The following is a 21721-nucleotide window of genomic DNA, read 5'->3' as shown; positions in this document are numbered from 1 at the left end:
ATGTACATTAGAGAAAAAGGTGTATTCAAGCAAATCAGGGTTACAAGTCTTCCAAACATCATACATAGGATGAGAAGTGATGGCAGATTGAAAAGCTTTGTGCGTTTTATCTGGGTTAAATTTTGATTTCGATAATCTGTCAGAAAAGGGGTCCAACCATTGATTAAAATCTCCAGCAACAATCACATTGGGACAGTCAAATGAGGAAAGTAAAATTTTAATATGATTCCAAAATTGAGGGTCGGGTTTAACCGGGCCATAAACATTCAATAAAATTAAAGTTTTGTTGTGGACAACAATCTTTGCCATCACTCAACGACCATCTTCATCAGTTTGAGTGGATAAAATTTGTACAGAAAGAGATTTATGACTCAATATGGCAACACCACCTTTTTTGTTGGAAGTAGAGGAGTGAACAACCTGACCGACCTATTGTCTCTTTAACTTAAGCAATTCAGCTTCAGTACAGTGAGTTTCTTGAATAAATGCAATGTGAGAATTAAGTTTGGATAGATGAGACAGTACCTTTTGATGCTTAACCAGGTTCCCGATACCACGGACATTCCACGTAACGAGTTTACACATAATGAAGGGTAAGGAAGGTAGTACACGAAGGGATGAGAAACATTACAGGGAAACATCTGAAAGAAAAAACAGACCACGTAAAAAATAAATAAACATATAATGTTACACAGAATACCAGAACATCCAAAAATTGCGAGAGGTATATAAAATGGAGGAATAACACTGCCAAACAGGAAGAAGTACACTTAGGAAGAAACCAACCAGTAGAGATACACGCCAATTGAGAAGAAGCCCAGATAAGGAAAACATGAGCAAGAAGAGAGAAAAAGAGGAAAGAGAGAGAGAAAGGAGGAAAAAGCAGGAAAAAGCAGGCAGGGAAACAGGGACAGATAGAAAGAAGTAAACAGACCAAAGCAAGAGGGCCAGGTCTGAGGAGAGAAGAGAAACCGAAATAGCTGGGGCATGGAGACGCCAAGGAGGAGACAAACTCCCAGCGAGCAACACAGAAGATAAAAGGGAGACAAAAACCTCAAGATTACAGAAACAACAAAGAGAGAAAGAATTATATAGGATAAATATAAAACACACAAAAGAAAAATAATTCTGAGCCGATCAGACCTGAAAGGAGACATAAAGGAAGAAGAAAAATCAATCACTAGTATCCATGCCAGAAGAAGAAATGTTCTGCTAGGAAAAAGGAGTGTAGAGGAGAAACATAGAACACCAAAGTCAAAACTGTCCAGACCGGAAAGGTGACAAAAAGGAAAAAGATATATCAATCATTAGTGTCCATGCCAGAAGAAGAGATATTCTGCAAAAATGAGTGAAGTTTCCGCGGATCATCAAATGAGAGAGTACGACCATTATGTGTGATTTTACAAAAGCACGGATGGAGGATGCCATACTGGATATTCAATTGTCTCATCTGAGGACGAAGATTCAAAAATTCTTTGCGACGAGCATTCGTTGCATTAGAAAGATCTTGAGAGATAAAAATATTGTGACCAGACCAAATAAGACGTCTTTTAAGTTTAGCAGCCTTCAACACAGTCATTAACTCAGTAAATTCGAGAAAAAGCATAATAATACCACAGGGTTTAGAAGCATTAGTTTGAAGGCGACCTAAACGATGGGCTCTCTGGTTTCGTCGTAGGCTGGAGATCAAGAAGGTCCAACAGAAATTTCTGTAAAAAAGACACCATGTCAGACCCCTCAACATTTTCAGGAAGACCATAAAGGCGTAGGTTATTCCAGTGATGACGATTTTCAATGTCCTCAGTGTGAAGTTTCAATTTGTGAATCTCCTGTTCTAATGAAGGGATCTTGGAGGAGGCATCTTGGATATCGCTGACACGTTGTTCCAGCTCTAGAACCTTACCGTCCATAACAGCCAGTTTTGCTTCAATTTGATTAAGTTTGACATTGGTAGCAGACATAAATGGTTGAAGACCACGGACTTCTTCCAAAATAGAATCCAAATCGGGATTTGGAGATGAAGTGGGAGACGGTGGGTCATTTTTTGATCTCTTTACCTTAGCTCCAGTGACAGAATGCTTCGAATTGCCAGACTCATGAGACATGTTGAAAACTTCAATTGAAAGTATATGTACAAACAGTCTTGTTCAAAAAGATGCTGAATAAGTAAATAGACGTAAGTATGTGGTAAGTACAAAAAGGAAAGGAGGCAAACAGAGATGGAACCCTGAGAGACCATGCAGTTTAATCTAATTGCCTGACTAAAAAAAAAATAGAGACCAGTCCCGAAGAAACACATAACTTCCAGTGTGAATTGGATCAATAAACAGAAATAAGTATAAGCCATAGTATAGTCCATAGTATTTGCATGGTAAGCAGAGTAACAGGAACTCCAAAAATAGTAAAAACAAGCATTTATGCCATTACTCAAGCTAGCAACTGGTGATACCACAGTGGGAGTGCAGAAGTGGCTGAGGATAAAATTGTCATTCAATAAAGCTTGTGTACAGCATGTTTTACACCACACTGCAGGAAATGGATGAAAAGTGGACACATGTTGGGCTAAAAGCACAAGAACTTATTATGCACGCAACAGCCACCAGTCACTCAGTAGGAATCTCATGAAGAACAACAGTGCAGGAGCCTCAAAAGAATAAAAACGGGCATTCACGCCATTACACAAAATGGCGGCCGTAATCACCACAGTTTGTAAGGCAGAGGCAGCTGAGGAGAAAATTGCCCGCAAAAAAAGAAAAAAAAGGACATTAATATCGTTGTTTTACACCACATTACATTAAGAGAAAAAAAAGTGGACACGCGATTCATGGAGAGCAGTCACAGCTTCTAAGTCCAGCAATGGAGGCTTACAGAATGTAGAAAGGACGCGGCGCAAAATGGCGGCCGCCCGCGTCCGAAAATGGAGAAAATTACCGGCAAAGAAAGTAAGTGTTTAAGGGACAGCAGACATCCGTCATGGACAGCATGTGCCTCCCGGCATCTTCAGACGTCTGGAGCTGCAACCAGGAACCTCTATAGAGCAGGTTGAGGTCCGTAGAAACCACCAAAGGCTCGCAGCAGTATGGAGCTCACCGGGGAAGCGCCATCACTCGCCGGTGCAGAAGCCACGCCCCCAACATTTTTTCTTTATTTTTAGGTTTTACCTGCACAACACTTGCCCTCTGCTTGTGAAATCTCTTGCATTCAATATAAATCTTAAGAGAGGCTTACACCCGATCCTTACTTTTCATTTGTTGATGTGTTTACCACTTCCTTTTCCTCCATTTCTATTGGTTGTAGTATGCTATTTCCTGTTGCATGGCCCAAGTAATTCTTTCCTTTGCATTTGCCATTGAACTATGGGGCATATTACCAAGCAATAGCGATAATTATCGCTATTGCTTGGTTAGAGACAAAATTTTACCGCTGAGCTGCGGCGATTTTAATCGCAGATAAACCTTGGTATTACCAAGGTTTATCGCAAATGCGATAAAAAACGGCCGCAATGCATGAATATCGCTGAAAAGTCAGCGATATTCATGCATTACCGAGCTAATGCTCTTAGCCATGTTATCCACCTCCCATTGGATAACATGGCTAAGAACTGCTCAGGGCAGGTGTTAGCTTTTGGAGATATTCGCGCTTAGCGTGAATATCTCCAAAAGTTGTTAATAGGAGATAGCGATGTTAGCGACTGTTTCCAGTCGCTAACATCTTGGCACGCCCACTTTGCATGTCATTAGTGATAAATATCACTGACATGCAAAGTGGGGCCCAAGATGGTCGCTATCTCCTACTAGCTGTCGCTAACTGGTGTTAGCGACAGCTAGGTAATAGGGAGATAATTTTATCTCTGCTTTCTTGGCTTTTAAAGCCAAAAAAGCGGAGATAAACCCCCTTGATAATATGCCCCTTTGTTCTTACTTGTGAGCAAGCGTGTCAGCAACCCGGCTTGTCCCCTCTGTCTAACCCAGATGCAGCAGCTTGCCCTCCCATGCCGCTCCACCCACAGATTCCTATCATCTTGGACGGCCACCGCTTTATCCTTGGCGATCATTCTGCAGCCCATCCTGTGTTGCTAATCTGTAATTCACAAGATCACAAACCCGAGGAGTAGATCGGCACAATGAGCCCTATGCACATGTTTGGCTTGCAGGATAGCAATGCTGGTAAGAAGAAGCAGACATAGAAATAAGACTTGGCCTTCATACCTGTTGTATGAAGCATCTGTCTCGTCGAGCAGAAATTCCATTTGTGTATAACACCAAAGTCTTGTTTTACACATGAAATCGTACCAATTAACCATTTGCAATTTTCTATCACATCTTTCAACTGCTGGTAACAAATGGCTGTAGAGTAACAGTAAACTCTGAAAACACGTAAAGTTACTTTTTATTTCACATAATAATCAAAGCAGTTTGCTGTGTCACCACTATAGTCTGAAAAGTAAGCATTTCTTTCAAATACTTATAATTGGTTTATGTTTTAAGATGCCTAATTCTGTCTCAATCATTGATATTCCACATCCCGAAGCTGCTGCTATTGTCCTGATCATATCCCCCCCACCACCCACATTTGCAAAAGAAAATGCATAATCTCATTTAACAACCTCCCAGTTCCTGACAGTGTGGCTGAGGGAGCAGCAGGGTCAGTCTTTTGCTGCCCTTACATGCTGTTGTACTAGGTGTGTGAGGAAGAGGAAGGCTTCATTATTGTTGACAGCCCAAGTACCTCGATCGGTGTTATGAGGAGTGGAAAACAACACTTTATTTTCTGCCATCCCACCCTCAAGCATCTCTGGAGAAAGAGAGAGACCCAATTTATTACAATCATCTGCTCCCTGTAGTAGTGCCTGGTTTTGCTCTCCTCATCAGCTTGGACCATAGATGTCACGTTTCTGAGATCCTGGCTGATGAGCTGCTCCAGTTCAGTTTTTTCCTTGAATAATGCCCAGCAGATTGTCTTATCCAAAACAAGAAGGGCCTCATTTATGAAAGCCTTGCGCCACCGATGCGTCACTTTTTTCCATGTTAAAAGTGACGCACCGGCGGCGCAAGGCCTTCATAAATAAGGCCCGAAGTGCTTTGTGTATAATTCTCAACCTCAGCACTCCGCGAGTATTGCCCTCTTCTTCATAATGCCATTATGTGCAAGCCTGGATAGATAGGTTAAAAGGCAGACCGACAGGCTTTTCCAATGCTTGTTTTCTTGCCTGGGACACACATCGCAGTCTAGTGCCCCTATTTTTCACCCTCTTCAATTGCCCCATATTTAGACTTAAGCTATTGCTAGCGAGTACCGTCATTAAAAACGAAAAGTGCAGGGAATAGACTGAAACACTTAAGACCCGAACCCTACTTTGATTATGATTATCGAACAAAAATCAACGCCTTTTTACGTCGAGTTAAAAAGTGTACTTTCAACTTGTATCATTTCTACGTGTCCATTAATCCCGAGAGGCGAGGCGTGTAGCTGTCCCGACCTCCTGCCCAGCGCGTGCTATGTCGATAATTCTTCCCCCCTTCTTGCCATCATTATTATTCTGTGTAACTTCCAAACACACATTGGACTTGACACTGATAGAAAACAGATGCAGCCAAAAAATAACAGTTTAGCCAATCAGTTAGGAACACCAGTTTCAATTCATTAGCCCAGACGAGGCAAACCCCTTCCAAGATGACCTGGTCTGCGGTTATTACAGATGAAAGGCAAACCCATTATCTACAATTCACTTTAATTCGCCGTTTCCTCCACAGTCATCCCCACTAATGGTGAAATGAGGGCTAATACTTTTCCGACCACAAACATTGGCAAAGTAAACTGTAGCATTATCTTTACTGGGTAGAGCACACAATGCATTACAGTCCTATTTGTTATTAAATTATGTTTTATTAAATTATCTGCAACTCACTGGTTGATTCAGTGTACGCCTAGTTTCTTTCAGGAGAGCGTCTGCATACGGGAATATCTTCTCTTATTGGATTACGAACGATGTATACGCATAAATCAAACTGCTATGTTCATGTCAGAGGAACTGGGAGTTGTGTGTACTGAAAGACTTAACGTGCAATGTCTCTCCAGCGCAACGTTTGTAGCAAACACGATGGCTGGCTAAGGCAGGAGTCCTACAGATATGCTTAGTGTTGCAGTTTACAGAAATGTAACAAATAACGGGGCAGATTTATGTTAACTGGCGCATCCCCAGGGATGCGCCAGTTAAGGTGCGCCACAGTGCGCCACAGATCCGCCACCCATGGTGCGCCGCATTTACAATGCGGCGCACCATGGGGCAAAAACGGCACAGATGCGTGACGCATCTGTGCCGTTAAGGTGGCTCATTGCTGGAGTTGCGTCGCAAGCGCGACGCAGCTCCAGCAAGGCTCGGGGGTGCCCCATCTTAACAATGCTGCGTCAAGACCTACGCCTGCTTCAAGCAGGCGCAGGCTTTTGACGCAGCATTGGCCTGAAAGTGACTGAGTGAAATCTTATAGATTTCACTCAGCCAGTTTTGCGAGGCGCACCTGCCCTGGAACGCCCACCCTGCGCCGGAACGCCCACAAGCGTTTACCAAACTCTAATTATCTGTATTAGTATCAGTAGTCAATAGATACCTCAGTCTTTAGGTGAATTCTCAATCCAATATAATTCCTGGTATACTCCGTTCTTAGTCAACAGTAAGAGACTCTCAAAGTAATCCAAAGTTTATCGCTATCCTCATACCAGTGGGCTGTGAACAAATAGATATAGTACATTAACGAGCGCCCTTCTATCAAATAAGCATCTTAGAGTGACAGTAAATACTCTAATCCGATGGCGCCCGCGGATTAGAGTATTTACTGTCACTCTAAGATGGCGCGCTAGTCGAACGCGACTGTCTACAGAGGAGTGAGGAGCGGATTTGCGGTGAGTTTAATGACAATACGGACGCTGAGCGCAAGATGCTTATTATATCTATTGACTACTGATACTAATACAGATAATTAGAGTTTGGTAAATGCAGCATATATGATGTTATTGATATAAGAGTGCTTGCTAATATATGTAATATACTGATCTCGGTCTATAGATACGAGGACAACGTGAGATTGTGGAATATTTACGAGGGTCTGATTGAGACCATGCTGATTTTGTAACTCTGAGACGAATCAAATTATTGGAAGGCGATTCAACTTACACATTAAGGTATTTAATGGTAATTGATGTAAATGTTTATTATTTAAATATAGATTGTATAAATTTTGAGCACAGAGAAGTTGTGAGAGAATGATACATATTATTAGCTATTACTTATGTTATATGCTGGCCAAGTTGGAGGATACAGCAATTGAGTTGGGAGATATTGAAGTGTGTTCAAGCCTCAGTTTGACGTATGAGCGTAACAATACGAATAGAGTGCATATTAAGAGACACTAGTTTTCTTTACAGAGTATTACTACGATTGTTTTGGATTGAAGATTTTGCTTTTTACCACGAGGATTATGGATCAAAACCATTTGCACTAAGTGTAATGGTGAGTTACAGATGATTTACTATTATTATTACCACGATGACCAACCTGCTGGTGTGGTTGGTGACTGGGTCCTAACTGGTACTGAGGTGACTTATAAATATATGACCTCCAACATATGTACTCATACTTGGGTACTAGATTTTGATAGATACACTTTGGGTTTTCAAGCTTTACTCTTGGTGACGGGTACTTCTTTGAGTTACTTTCTCTTATTGCACGGATTTGGTGAATTTTATGGAGAATTGTATTGTGAATGTTGAGCCCAACATTTAGTATTTTTTGTAATTTTGGTTACTGTATTAATTACAGCCCTGAAGAAGTCTGTATATCATATACTGATCAGACGAAACACGTGTTGGCTGGTATTTGTCGTATATTGGATGAAGAAATCTGAAGAAGAATTATTGGAATAAATGAATTTTGAACATTGAGATCTTTGAGACTATATTTGAAGACGAGTGCTTGGTGGATAATTGCCTACGTTCAGTCATTTATGACATTTACTGAGTAGTGGTAACCTACTCGCTCCGCTTTGAGCACCAATTGGACTTGCAACTGTGTTTACTTGCTTATACACGCTGTGCGCTTCATAATAACTGTTACCATCATTTTTCACGTTTTTTTCTTTGATGCACCTCTGGAAAAATAAAGTTGAGTTGATGCAGTATAGCTGCAGTAATGGTTTCTGCAGTGGAGTTTTTTAAATGAGTGAAACCATAGAACCTCTCCACAACATTATAGCAGTTGTCCAGGTACTGAAAGACTAATACGGACTGCGTTTGTGTGGCCACATCAGTGGTGTCATCAGCCTGAATAGCCACAAAGTCTGTGTTTTGCAACTCTTGGACAATATGGCTTCTCATAATTTCTAGCATACACTCCAGGAGTTCATTTTGTATCGTTTTAGAGGTGCTCTTAAAGACTGTAGCACTTGCTAAATGTGCTTCCATTTCCTTGTCTATGCTTGCTACTAAATCTACAAGACCCATGAATTTTCCAGGATTTGTGGAACCTTCCGATTCATCATGGCCTCGCAATGCCAGTTCGAAAGCACCACAGAAACTAATGCAATCAATTATTTTTGTTAGTATGTGTCTATTCCTATCAACTGTTTCATTGTGTTTCTGTATTGTTTGGCGATATGCATCACTGGTGTGCTGCTCAATCGGTGCGTCTCCCAACATTCCCAGTCTTTTCACGTTTTCCATATGCTTTCTTGTGTGTGCATGCTTCTTTATTTTTTCAGACAGATGCTTCAAGTCTAACACTCCTTCTCTTGTCCAAGGAAAGTCACCATTAAACAGCAAGCAGGGGAAGCAGAACAGTCTGTTTTTTGAAGGGCACCCTGTAAGCCAATCAGCTTTTGTGTACCAGGTGTTTGAGAATGTACGATTGTAAGATTTTCCTCTGTCCTGGGTAACTTGTTGGAGTTGAATGTCAGGCCGATCAGGTCCTAAACTCTTTATCTGTAGTTTATCTTCTAGTGGGCGTGCATGGAATGACCGTGTAATTAATTGTTGTACCGTATTCATCTTGCCGATGCTGTCCGTACAAATATGAAAGAAGCCTGTCAATAGTCAAAGTACAACGTATAAGATTTGGCGCAATAAGATCAAATTTCAGTACAAATACATATATCTTGTGCATGACAGCAATATAGCTCCAACAGCTCATTTGAATGGCCAGCCAAGGGTGGCATAATACATGCTGCATCCCCTGGTAGGCCTTGGGTGCACTTATGCCCTGGGTACCTATGGTACACTATACAGGGACTCACAAGAGTGGCCCAATACCCAATTGGTAATGCACCTAAAGTACATTGTGTTAATTTAGAGAGAGAACAGCTGGGCTGTGGGTCTGATTAGCAGGCCCACAGCCTTCCTAAGTCGTAAACCAGTAAAGAAAAAAGCAAAAAAATGGGGTGACCATAGGAAAGCAGACCCTACTCTCCTACATAACGCTCCCCTTTGGACAACAGGATAGGTAAAAAATACAGCCTGACTGCCTGCTTCCTCTGTGTGCCATAGTGGCACTGAAACAGACACTGTTTGAGGGACTTTAACAAGGCAAGGATAGATAGTGCCTTTAACAACTGTTATTGCCCAAAGCACAGGGCTAAGGGCAGGCTCAGTATTAGTAAATTCCATCCAGTGAGGGTACAATGTTCAGAATGTGCACCCACCCCAACCACCATGTAGAGAGAGTGACCACAAACATAGCCCTAACTCCAAGCTACAAAAAATATCATCAGTTTCTTTACCTTCAACACGGTTGTTTGCTGGGTCGAAGCCGGGATGAAAGAGCAGCAAGGAGGTTGGGGCCTCTTGTTCTTTCTCCAAAAATTGCCCAAAAAGTTAGGTAAAGGTTCAGGTTGTCAGGCTTTACCAGGTGCTGGAAATTATTTTTGAGACATTAGGGTAATCAAACAAAGACTGGGGGGGGGGGGGGGAAATAACGGTACAATTTTAACCTTGCAGTTTTCAATAGTTCACTGTTGTATGTTAGGATTTTTACTTACGAACTGCAAGTGACAAAATTATTTATCTGAGAAATGCAGTGACTCACTGACCTATTTACAGCATTTTGTGATCTGCATCAGGTACATGTTCTTTGCAGCAGGCACATTAACCTTCTCTGCTACCTTTCCATGAGTCAAAACTTCCATTAGACAAAACTCTGATCTCTCTTTAGGAAAAACATTAACAATATCCTTGGTGCAACAACAAGTGTTGCATGGCTCAACATTTATAAGGTCCCAAAGGCGCGACCTGTAGGCTATGCCAATGCTTGTTCTGTTGTTTACACTGGCAATACTTAGTTTTTTCAGTCCTATAGAAATTACGTGTTTGAGGTCAATAGAAAATATAAGACAATCATAATTGAAGTGTGATCAGAGACATACGGTAATGCTATTTCTCCCTGAGCGGCTGCAGCATTTCTTTATAAAAATACGTCCGTTCCCCTGACACTGCTGGTTTAGCTTCATGGACACGGTCAGGCCAACAGGACGCTTTGAATTGAATACTGTTACATTGGGTAGTAAAACATGGTATTTACAGTGTGAAAAGACAGAAGTGTGATAAATTAAAGCACACTATTACGTGGATAAATCAGGCAGAATCAGTTATTTAACATAGCGCCACAAATATCAGGGATGAATTTGAGCTGATTACCAGAACACCCTGATCACTAGGGCGCAACCTGCTGTTCAGCCATACATCCGGCTAAATAATGCTTTATGGAATGTATTTCACAGACAGGCCAGATAAAAAACAACTCATTGCATCTGTGGTATTTAACATGACGCAGACAGCTAATTTTGAACCTACACAATTTTAGAGGGTATTGGAAGAATACACTAATATTTAGCCGAGTCTCCGGACACATAGTACAGAATATGCGCTATTTAACAGTACATACGGAAGAATAAGGCACAACGCTGCTCTTTTTAATAGGACATTATGATACATAGTGCTACTATTTTAACCTCTTCAGTGCTGCGCGAATTTCGCTGCAGTGCTGAAGGGTTATAAATCATATTGGCTCATAAAGGAAATGTTCCGTCATCAGCACCGGAGCACCGCCGCTGATGACGGAACCGTTCCGTCATGAGCATGGAAGGGGTTAAGGGGTAATTGGGTGTCAGGAATGGATGCGTCATGATTATGTAGATTTTAAGCGCTACGCATTATGCAATTACTTATACCAGTTGCCGTCAGTCTAGTTATCAGCTGGCTGCTGAGGATTTCTTTGAGCGCACTGTCCGCTCTATCCCAAATGGAAGGCGTACCGAGCCACTGGAATAATGCCACAATGGAAGGGTGACAAAATTGTCCGGCAAGAAAAGTCAAATTATGCGGAGAACTGTGGCACAAATCATGGCAGCAATAGTTTGCTATTGTAAAGCAAATTAGAAATGTCAGAGAAAATTTAGGACCTTGCTTGTACTAGTTTAAGACCCAAAATTCGTCCAGCGGTGCTTTGCACTGGGGTGACTGCTACAGAAGGCCATTATTGTCAGTATGTTAGGCCATAGAGTGAGAATTATTTTCACCAGATTCAGTTGATGTTACGCCCTGTATTAATTTTCATCATGGCTTATGGGTTCCTTGGGATAAGCAAAATAACATGTATACACTGCACCGTTTGTATGGCATGCACACCTTAAAAAATGAACTGTCGACAGGGACGTCGGTAACACACGCCACAGGTACTCACGCCATCGACCTTGAAAAGATGAAAGGCAGCTGCAACCTCATCCGTGACTCAAATATGGGTGGCCCTTCAAACCATGCCCTAACTAGCACGCACCTGAGCCAATAGAGCAGTGGTTTTGCCAGTGGAACTCAACAGCATCACATGGCTACGCGTGCTCAAATGAGGCTTATTACAAATAATAAAAATGATGGTGAGAGCTGGTAAGTTTAGTCGTCTGATGTCTGAAAATTAGAAAGTTCTTTCACCACGATGGAGAGTCAGACCAGAAGCCACCAGTTTTCCGCCATTCACTGAGCAGTGTGCAATAAACACCAGCTGGTACCTTTAGGTAGTGACGTGCGCTGTGAGCCTGTCCCATCCTGGCCATTTGTAATTGTTACCACATAGCAAGACTCGACTCGGTATGAATGTGAGATTATGAAAAAAACTGTTTGTAGCGCATGAAACATGTTTGCCTTTAAAGTATGTGGATTTTTTAAAGAGGTATTAGCTAGTTGTAATGGGCGGCGGTCGTGTGCATTTGAGAGTGGTGTATGTAAAAAGTATGCGTGCAGTGTGAAGATGTGTGAAAGAGGCGTGAGCGGCTAAAAGATGTGTGTTTTAGGTGAGTTAAGTTTATGTGTGAAATTGGTGTGAACGGGATCATACGCGAAAGAGGTGTGTGCAAAGTCGCGAGAAAGAAACAAGGGCGAATCATGTCATTGATGAATGGTTTCTCATCTATCCAAATTCAGCAATGTTCTCAGGTAGAAAGGCACTGTGAGACACATAATGACACTGAATATGCTATGCCTCGTCTTCCCTATATTCATATTCATCAGACCCCGACCTTGGTTTTCAGTCAAAAACTGGTGCTATAGAAACCATTCCAATAGCATTAAACTCATTTAAAAAACATAGTGGCACTGTGAGGCGAAACAGCAGCTGCCATTATACCAGGTGGACGGTCCCCCTTCATCATCAGTGCAGGAGGATTGAAGAGGACTCAGACACCCAGTACTGCAGACACCCCGGCATTTACTGATGCCTCGAAATAACTCAGGTATCCAAGACAACATGTTGAATACGGAATATGCAAGACAATCAGAGGCTCAATGCCATTAACTGGCCATTTCTAGTAAAAAGCTGAAAATAATATATGCAAACAAAGCCTCGGGCTGTCGCCACAGGTGGAGAATTAGCTTTTTTAATTGGAGCTCAGCTGCTCACATCAGAAGTCACTGATCAACACACAGTTCAATCTCTATGCAGTGCATTGCCTCAGCTGATGGTGAGTTGCAGGTGTATTGTATGCCTGTCCAGAAACCCGAAGAGGGACAGTATAACGGTTTGCAAGCAAATGGCAGGGCGCAAACGTTGTGGACTTCCAGAGTGGGATGTGGGAAACGGCCAGGCTCGTTTGGGCTCTAGGGGCCAAGAGGACTTCGACCTGAGCCAGAGCCAGGCATCTGGTTCGAGCTTTCACTGACTCACCCACCTCTGTGTGGGCCTGTTTACAGCTTGGTGACCCATTATGGAATGCTTTCGTTTCCTTGATACTACCACGATAATCGCATGTAGCAAGAGTAAATGAATGAACCCTTCGACACCTTGAAAAGCTTTTCTGTATAAGTTCAAAACGACTCTGGGTTACAAATATGGGCCACATATTAGCGATCAGATTCACTAATAGGGCCCTTTTTTACTAAGGTGCCAGGCCCTATTTTCTGTCCCAATCTATCCTTGGGTAAAGCAGTTACCGAGAGAAAGGGGTACTTTTATAAATAAACAGTCCAAACTCTTGAAATGTGGGCATTGCAACAGTAAATGACACAAGTTTAATTAATACCCAGATAGCATTCTTTTTATTTCTTGGATGTTTTTGCTCAGCCCAATCTGAGCTGTGAAATCAATCCTGTGCTTTCAAAAAGAGAACCCTGAAATCCCCAAGTCCAATTGCCGTATGTCTGGGAGCTGTTCAGCTCTCCATGCAGAAGGTTTTGGCTTTCGCTTTACATTCAGATCCTGTTTCATCAGTCAGACAAATTGGTTAAGTAGTCGATAGAGCATCCCCTCGAGGGCCGCATGAAAGGAAGGAAGCAATCTGATTGAGACTGTGACAAAAGCAGTCCTTGTTTATGAACTGGCTGTGTGGCGATTTTGCGTGATCTATCTTGCTGTTAGAAAGAGGTGTGTTTGTGTGCGTGGATGTGGGACATTTGTGCGGTGAAAGGAATGGATGAAAGGCGACTCCTTAAGAGTTGTGTAGTACTAGTAGTAGCCTAGGCGGCGGGCGCGGGTCACCGGGGTCAGTCATGTGAAAAAACTAAGTATCCTCCGACCCGGGCATATCTGTCAGGAAGACGTGTTGTTCCTCTTATGAATATTATCATTATGATAATATTCGGAATCGGAACATGTCTTCCTACAGATATGCCCGGGGCCGGAGGATAATTAGTTTTTCACATGACTTTGCGGGCGGTGTTGCGCTTCACGGCTCAGTTGGTTGGTTGCCATAATGCCATTGCCAGCCTGACTAGCACCTCACGAGCAGACCCCGGACAGCAGATCAAGGCACATGAGTCTGTCTCATCTCAATCAATGTATTTGGACGTTTGACCACAACAGATTGAACTGCGTGTCGTCCCCATGGCTTCGTTATCAGTGCGCTGACGGCACAGGAAAAACTTACGTGGTGGTGGTGGACGGCGCGAAACTTAAGCACCAGGCGGTCCGGACCCGACCGTCCGTAGTAGGCAGGCAGGCCGCAGGCACACTGTGGCACACACGACGAACTGGAACTGGTCACTCACTGGTCTTGTCTTCGTTGGTGATTCTCCAGACTGTCTGCTTTCAGTGCTGCTTTGTTGTTTGTTGTTCTACTTTGTTTGTGCTTTCACTTTAATTTTTTACTACTTGTTGTTGTGCAGCAGAGCTCCACGCACGGTGACGTGACAGACAGCGTTTGAAATGGCCAATCACCTCGACATGGCTGAAATAGCCATATGGTGATTGGCCATACAGTGCGGCCCCTCAGAAGAGCAGCCAACACCCACGCGCGGCACCATCCTGCTGCAGCAGCCAATCCTGGCGCAGCGTTACCAGCAACACTGCGCCAGGATTGGCTACGAGCAGGATACTATCTGCCCATTAGGAGACCGTGGCCCCCTGGTCCCTGCCTGGCAGTCTGTATCTCGAGTGCTATAGAGGGGGGGAGGGAAGGTCTAACCCAGTATGCGCATGCGCTGACACGTTTTGTGATACTCCTGGATTCCACATGCGCATTGTTGCGCTGTCTATTCCGGAGTCTCCGACTGCTCTGCCTGTCACTCTCTACCGTAGCCCCGCCCCCCACGACCCACTTTCCTATACAATGCCTGATTCTGTCGGGCTTTTCCCGGCAGGTAGCGCCGCGCAGTGCGCTCAGATGATTAATCAGAGAGTGAGTGACTGAGATGCATTTTTTAAAAAGCCCATGTGTGGCAGACAGTGCGTGGTCGTCCATGGCTAGTGGGGCAACGCCCCAACGCCCCTAATGGACGGACCGCCACTGTGATATAGTACCCCCTCAGACACAAGCACTTTATATACAATTTGGGACAGGAATCCTCCCACTGAATGTAATGAAAAATAGTTTGGTAAATGCTACTATATCCCCCCCGAGCCCGTCCTCTTGCTCTACCCCAGAGACCATAGAACATTTCTTTTTCTTCTGCCCTGCGTATGTAAACCCAAGAAAATTATGGATCATTCCAGCTTGTCGACTGCTTTCCTTCCCACTCCTCTCCGGTGCTCTACGTATATTTTAGGTCAGACACAAAAAAGTGGCTTCTTTTACCAATGTCTAGATATTTGCTCTATGCTTGGTGGCAGAGACCGAAAGTTGCAAGAATGACAGTAATAAAGGTTCACTGAAAAAGCAGGGCAAGTTGTTGGCATAGCTGTTCAGTGGGTCATTGGTGAAATGATGGGCACTGACAGTTTTAATAGATGAGCTTTTTAATAGATTTAATTGTTACGCGTTCAAAACAAAAACTGTAATATTTTTTTTAATGCTGGTTTGACCAGTAAGGCCAATGCTGTTTTAAACTTGGGTTTAATGTTTTTATACAATACTGTGCATTATGTGATTTCCTGTGTATGAACATGTTATTGATCGAGCAATAAATTATTATTATAGTAAGGTGAATCACAGAAGACAGAAAACTTCTTCAACATTTGACTAAGATTGAGAGATGACGTTTTGCAGAACTTTCACAAAATTACAAACTTTCCTTGCATTAAAAAAGCTTCACATGTTTGCTTTATGCCCATAATTCATATTCTATTTGACAGAATAGGCTATTATTGGGGACACTGTTGCTGCTGCCGGTTTGGGGACTCCCAGTCCCAGCAATCCTTCCTCTCCCAGGAGGGTGGAGCGCCAAAGCACCCACGCGCTACAAGAAGCACCTAAAACGCCTGTGGCGGGGGACGCATGAGGGCCACGCCCAGGCAAAGCCAGGGCCAAGGACTGGCCCATCGTTGCCCGTCATTGCCAAGAAGAGGCAGGGTAGGCCCACCCCCTTTGATTCTGACCCTCAACGTAAACTAAGGGTAAGACTTTCCTAGTTGTATTGTGGCCATACAGTTCTCCAGCAATATACTAATTACATTCATTACTAACTGGTCAGCCTGTAGCGGTGCTCGAGGAACTTTGCCTGGGAAGAATATATGCTTTGGTGAACAGGGAAGGGCCCTAAATCACCTCACAGCACAGGGAAGAGTTTGACAAGCATTCATCCATTATAAGTGGACTGGGCTATCTTTGGCGCCCCTTTGCCAACTCAACTCCGATTGTTGCATGATTGTCTTTGCGTGATCCCATTTACATCGTTCCTAAGAGGTGGGAATAAACGGTAAGCTTTATCTGCATGTGTACTCGCCTAATCAACCTTTCCGGTCTATTTATTAATCATACTGCTTATAGATTCTGTCGATTGTCTGTTGGACTGTTGGATTTGTGCATAGGGTGGTTTTTATTGTGGTTCTCCCTAGGCTGAACCATGGGGAAACGCACTTGTGCTGCTAAACAGTCTCGTCCTCAGGCAAACCTTTCCCCCCCCCCCAACTTCCATTGACAGAATGCTACATAGGGCCATAGGTGCTGTCAAAACAGAAATAGAACTCACTGAAAGGCGTCTGTCAATAACCCCAGATCTTTCTTTTCCACTGACATTATCGCCTACCTCTAAAATTACTTCTACAACCCTCTCATCTATGGGGAATGTGCCCCCGTCCTCCCCACAAAAAGAAGATGCACCGACAATTGTACCCCGAAACAGGGACATTGTTTATGTACTCGCAAGAATGGTAAGCAAAAGCAAGCAAGCAGGGGGGCACCTAATAGTAAGAAAGCCAAAGGGGGGCCTGAGGTAAGTGCAGAACCTATGACCAATCCAAATGCAACCATAGAACGCACTGTTAACACCGGTACAGACTCGAACTATCCATCCTGGGCTCAGACCTATTAGCAGACCTGTTGATCCAATTTAGAGTTATTGTGAAGGAAGAAGTTGCTTCCCTAGTCGATCGCATATATAACCTGACAATTATGGGGGACTCAAGGCAAACGCACTCTAGCATTAACACAATACAAACTGCACTGAGGGGGAGTCACTTCAGCTGTCAGGTAGACCTTTCAAGCCAGGCACTCTTAGACAACCAAGTGATATCTAGGACCCAAGACCCCTCTATCTACATGAACACTCCTCATGGTATCAATCGTCCCCTCCAGAGTACTAGTGCGCAACAGGGGCAAGATCAAACCACGTTTCTAGCTACTAGGAAACCCCATTGCGAGGCTGGGAATAATCTTACAACCCATACTATGCGGAGTATACATCAAAGTAATAACATTGCAGCAGGGCCCAGTGTAAGTAGAGAAGGGTTGGGGGGAAGAGTCCCCAGTGGGCAGGACAGAAGTAATGACACAGCCACTTATAAACATACCCCCAGCCTCATCCCCCAACGTGATCATTTTGGCAGGGGTACCAGAACTCAATAATGGTCAGAGAGAGTCAAAACTGGACCTTCAGAACAAAAGCTTGTTTTGGCTGGCAAGGCATAGGCAGTTTCCCAATGAAAGGGCAGGGCAAATTTTAATGGTCCGGAGAGTTGCTTGGGTGGGATCCAGCAAAAAAACAATCCAAGAGGACTGTGTGATCATCAACTTTAAAAATCCCCAGATTTACGTAGGTTAACAAACCAGAAATCGAGTTCCTCTGAGCCCCATACTGTGGTGAGATCCCATCCGCTGGACCACTTTTATTCCCACTGTTACTATCCTGGTAGGGCTAACACCACCTTAGATCAGGAGAGGCGGCCTATAGAACATCACAACACTGGCCACAGGTATCCTTCCACCAGACCTCTACTTTATAACCTACCTGTATTAAACATGTTGGGGGAGATTTATTACGGGTCAGGGAGGCGGGGGCTTGGCGCAGGGCTCACGGAGCCTGCACTTGGGAGTTTGTGGAGTGAGCCAGGGACAAAAGGGGCGCCTTAATTTGTACCGGAGTGTCCTGGAACGCTTGTTCTAATAATAGAGAAAAACAGGTATATGAGCCGTGGAAACTGAGGCTGAAAGATTAACAGGTTTATTAAGAAGGTGCAACTTCTAGAAACTACAGTCACAGCATGAAAAATCACAGAAGTTCTTAGTCCAGCGCTCCGCATTCACTGAAAGTCGCATCGACCAATTTGATTATACTAAATACAGTTTCCTGATTGAGAGTGAGTCTATACTTAGAAGCACATGTAGGCTTTGAGGTAGATTACTTACAAAAGGTGAAGTACACTTCATTGAGAATTCTCATATTCGCCTATAAATGAGAACTTCTGTAATTATCATAGAATACAAAGTACATATTATTGGGAACACTCACAAAACTATATGAGTGAGATATCCTGCAATCACAATAGAAAAGCATGTAATGTGATTAAAGTTGACACAAGTTAAGAGAACATTTGTAGATATAGATTTTCTTATTAAAAAGCAGCTAAAATACAATACAGGTAATATATATATACATGAAGTACAAACACTTTAAACAAGGGCCCTTGGAGACAACTTGCTGCCTGAATACCTACAAACAGACGAGGAGTTGTCCGAAGATATTCCTGCGGACCTCCTTTTTATATTGGTCAGGCGGTGAGAAGCCTATGGTCACGTCATCTCACGCCACCTCGTACCACATACCCTTCCTTCATCACCTACAGCCTGGCCTGTACCTTTCCCATCCATACGTTCAAATGGAGCCCTTTTCCTGTAAATGCGACACGTATACTAGTCTAGACTAAGGTCGCGCCTTGTTGACTGGAAGATTGTCATAAATTCTGCTTGGGCGGCAGAAAGGCAGAAAAGTGTTATTATTGCGCAAAAGAATTCTATTTATGCGTGTATGTACCAGTCTGTAATGCTTGTTGCCACATTCATCACTCAAGCTTGGCGTAGCTGCGGCGGGAACTTCCCCTTTTCTCATGCACAGCCTTAGATGGAGGTCCAGGGTGTGTTGAAATAATAGAGGGGAAGTTGAACTTTAACGTTTGTGAACTTAGCACACAGTAGGGTGGGGGCTTGAAACAGGAGTGCGGAGCCTCGCAGACAAGTGGGGCTGGGTGAAGCCTAGGTCAGACCTGCTATCTGATTAAACTATGAGACAATGGCAGCCCTCTGGTCAACGTAACTGAGGCCTAAAACTTTCAAGCAGCAGGGCCTACACAGGGGTCAATGCTGGCTAAGTGATGAGAGTGTCCCAGGATATTTATATAGTAAAATCTTCCCCTCTCTCAAACAGATACGGGGTTCTGGAAGAAGTGGATTGACAAGTAGTGTAAATGAGTTTAGGCCAAGGAAAGAGTACCCAGAGGCCCCATAGAGGACCATTGGAGCCTGGTCAACTAAGTCAGACGCCTTATTCTGGGATAGGGCTAAAAATAAAAGACCGGGTGGCAAAAGCTCCACAGGTTGCCAAGGGGCTAGTAGGGCCACAAGATCTCCCCGGACCCATAGCTCCCATACCTCCAGCTCTTCCCAATATTAACATATCAACCTGCAACAACATCTGTTGGCCCTACCTCGTCTCAAATAGATGGCACCTCTACCACCGATGCCTACCCCCTGATGCCCCTAATGTAATGCCCTATACAGGAAGCAAGCTGAAGGTCCTATCCTGTAATGTTGCTGGCCTCAAAAGCAAACTGTCTTGCCCCAAATGGCGGCTTTTTGTGGACCAATATGACATCTGCATGTTCCAGGAAACATGGGTGAGGGATGATTTTACAAGGGTGGGATTCGTATCATTTAATATCCCAGCTACTAGAAGAGTTAGGGGTTGACCGTCTAGGGGTTAAGGTATTTGGGTTGGCTCACACTTGGGCTGGACAGCTAGCCAGCTGAACTCTTCGCCCAGCGATATCCAATGTGTAACACTTAGTTTCCCAACTAAGCTGAAGCTTGCTCTCATTAATGTCTATTCTCGACCTGTACGTTTGAGCAAGGAATCCCCAACCCTTGATCTAATGAACTCTTTTCTTCCTACTGTTCCCCCTGATATGAGGTTGATCATTGGGGGTGATTTTAACTGCCAATCTGAGCCCCTGCCTGGTATTCCTTATCCAATCTCCAACCAGGAGAACTCCCATTGGTCAATCCCTGATCCGCAAATTCCTCCAATCAAGGCCTGGTCCCCATTGGCACTCCAAATTAATGCCATCACATTGATCCACTCATTTAGAGCGTGTAATGGCCGCACAATAGCGGACACACCAGGGAACTCAACATTTAATAGAATCGGCCATGCTTCTCTCCTGCATTACATCTTAGTGGAGACTAGATCATGGCCCAGGATTTTCAATTTTGCCTTTGTTTCACGGCATGATAGCTACCTCAATTCCCTGGCTGTGGTATTGAAGGTGTCGGACTTGGGTATTACCCCAACCAGTAGCTCCCCTCTGGAGAATAGATTAACACTATCCAATAAAGAAGAATAAAATAGGGGGTAATAAAGCAATCACCTGATAAGTTCAATGCACTCTATGCAGCTGTAGTCCCAGTCCTCCTAGGAATCGGTGGTGATGCTGCTGATGTGGGCAACCCTCTGCTATCAATAAAGTGGCTGAACTACATGCAGGCCTGACATCCAAACTGGCTGATATATTCTACCCAAAAACGCACCCCAAGACAAAAACATGGGTCATTCAATCATGGTTTAATGATAACTGCCGAAAGGCGAAAGGGGCCCTGTTAGCAGCCATTAAAGCCAAAGACAAGGTATTAACTAAATGCAAGCAGCATTTTGTATAAAGAGGCTATCTGTCTAGCAAAGCAGTCCTGGGAATTAAACAAATGGGATGACATACAATCTGCCCTACTGAATAAAGATATGAAGGAATCCTGGGCTATAGTCAGAACAGGCAGTAGGGAAGGTAATTTTGCATAGAGCCGAATGTAGCAGCAGAAAAGTGGGTAGACTATTTTTAGGCACTATATACCACAAAGGTAGAATTTGGCTCCCGCAATGACATACCCACTATTCCCCCAAGGATCTTGTGTGCAGACGCCAGTTCGGCAGATGATACAATTACCTCCTTATCAAGGAACATCCACAAAGAAATTGCTGGCCCACCCTTCTTGAAGTCTCAAATGCAATAAAGAAACTTCCCGCACCGGGATTAGATAAGCTTCCAGGGTATAATTTTCGGGAAGACCAACAATATGGGGCCCTTATCTGTGGTTACTATTTAATGCCATAATGAAAGGTATGCCGATCCCCAAAACTTGGTTTGGGGCAGAAATTGTCCCAGTTTTTAAAAAGGGCTTTCCACTTCCCCCTTCAAACTACAGACCAATCAGCTTGATCAATGTCACGCAAAAAACTGTTTACATGGGTACTTCTTGACCGCCTACAGGTTGGATGGAAGATAATGACATTTTGAGCCCATATCAAGCCAGGTGTAAGAAGAACACTTCCT

The sequence above is a fragment of the Lissotriton helveticus genome, chromosome 1_1 (assembly GCF_964261635.1).
Source record: "Lissotriton helveticus chromosome 1_1, aLisHel1.1, whole genome shotgun sequence".
NCBI lineage: Eukaryota > Metazoa > Chordata > Amphibia > Caudata > Salamandridae > Lissotriton > Lissotriton helveticus.
Note: the sequence above shows the minus strand (reverse complement) of the source record.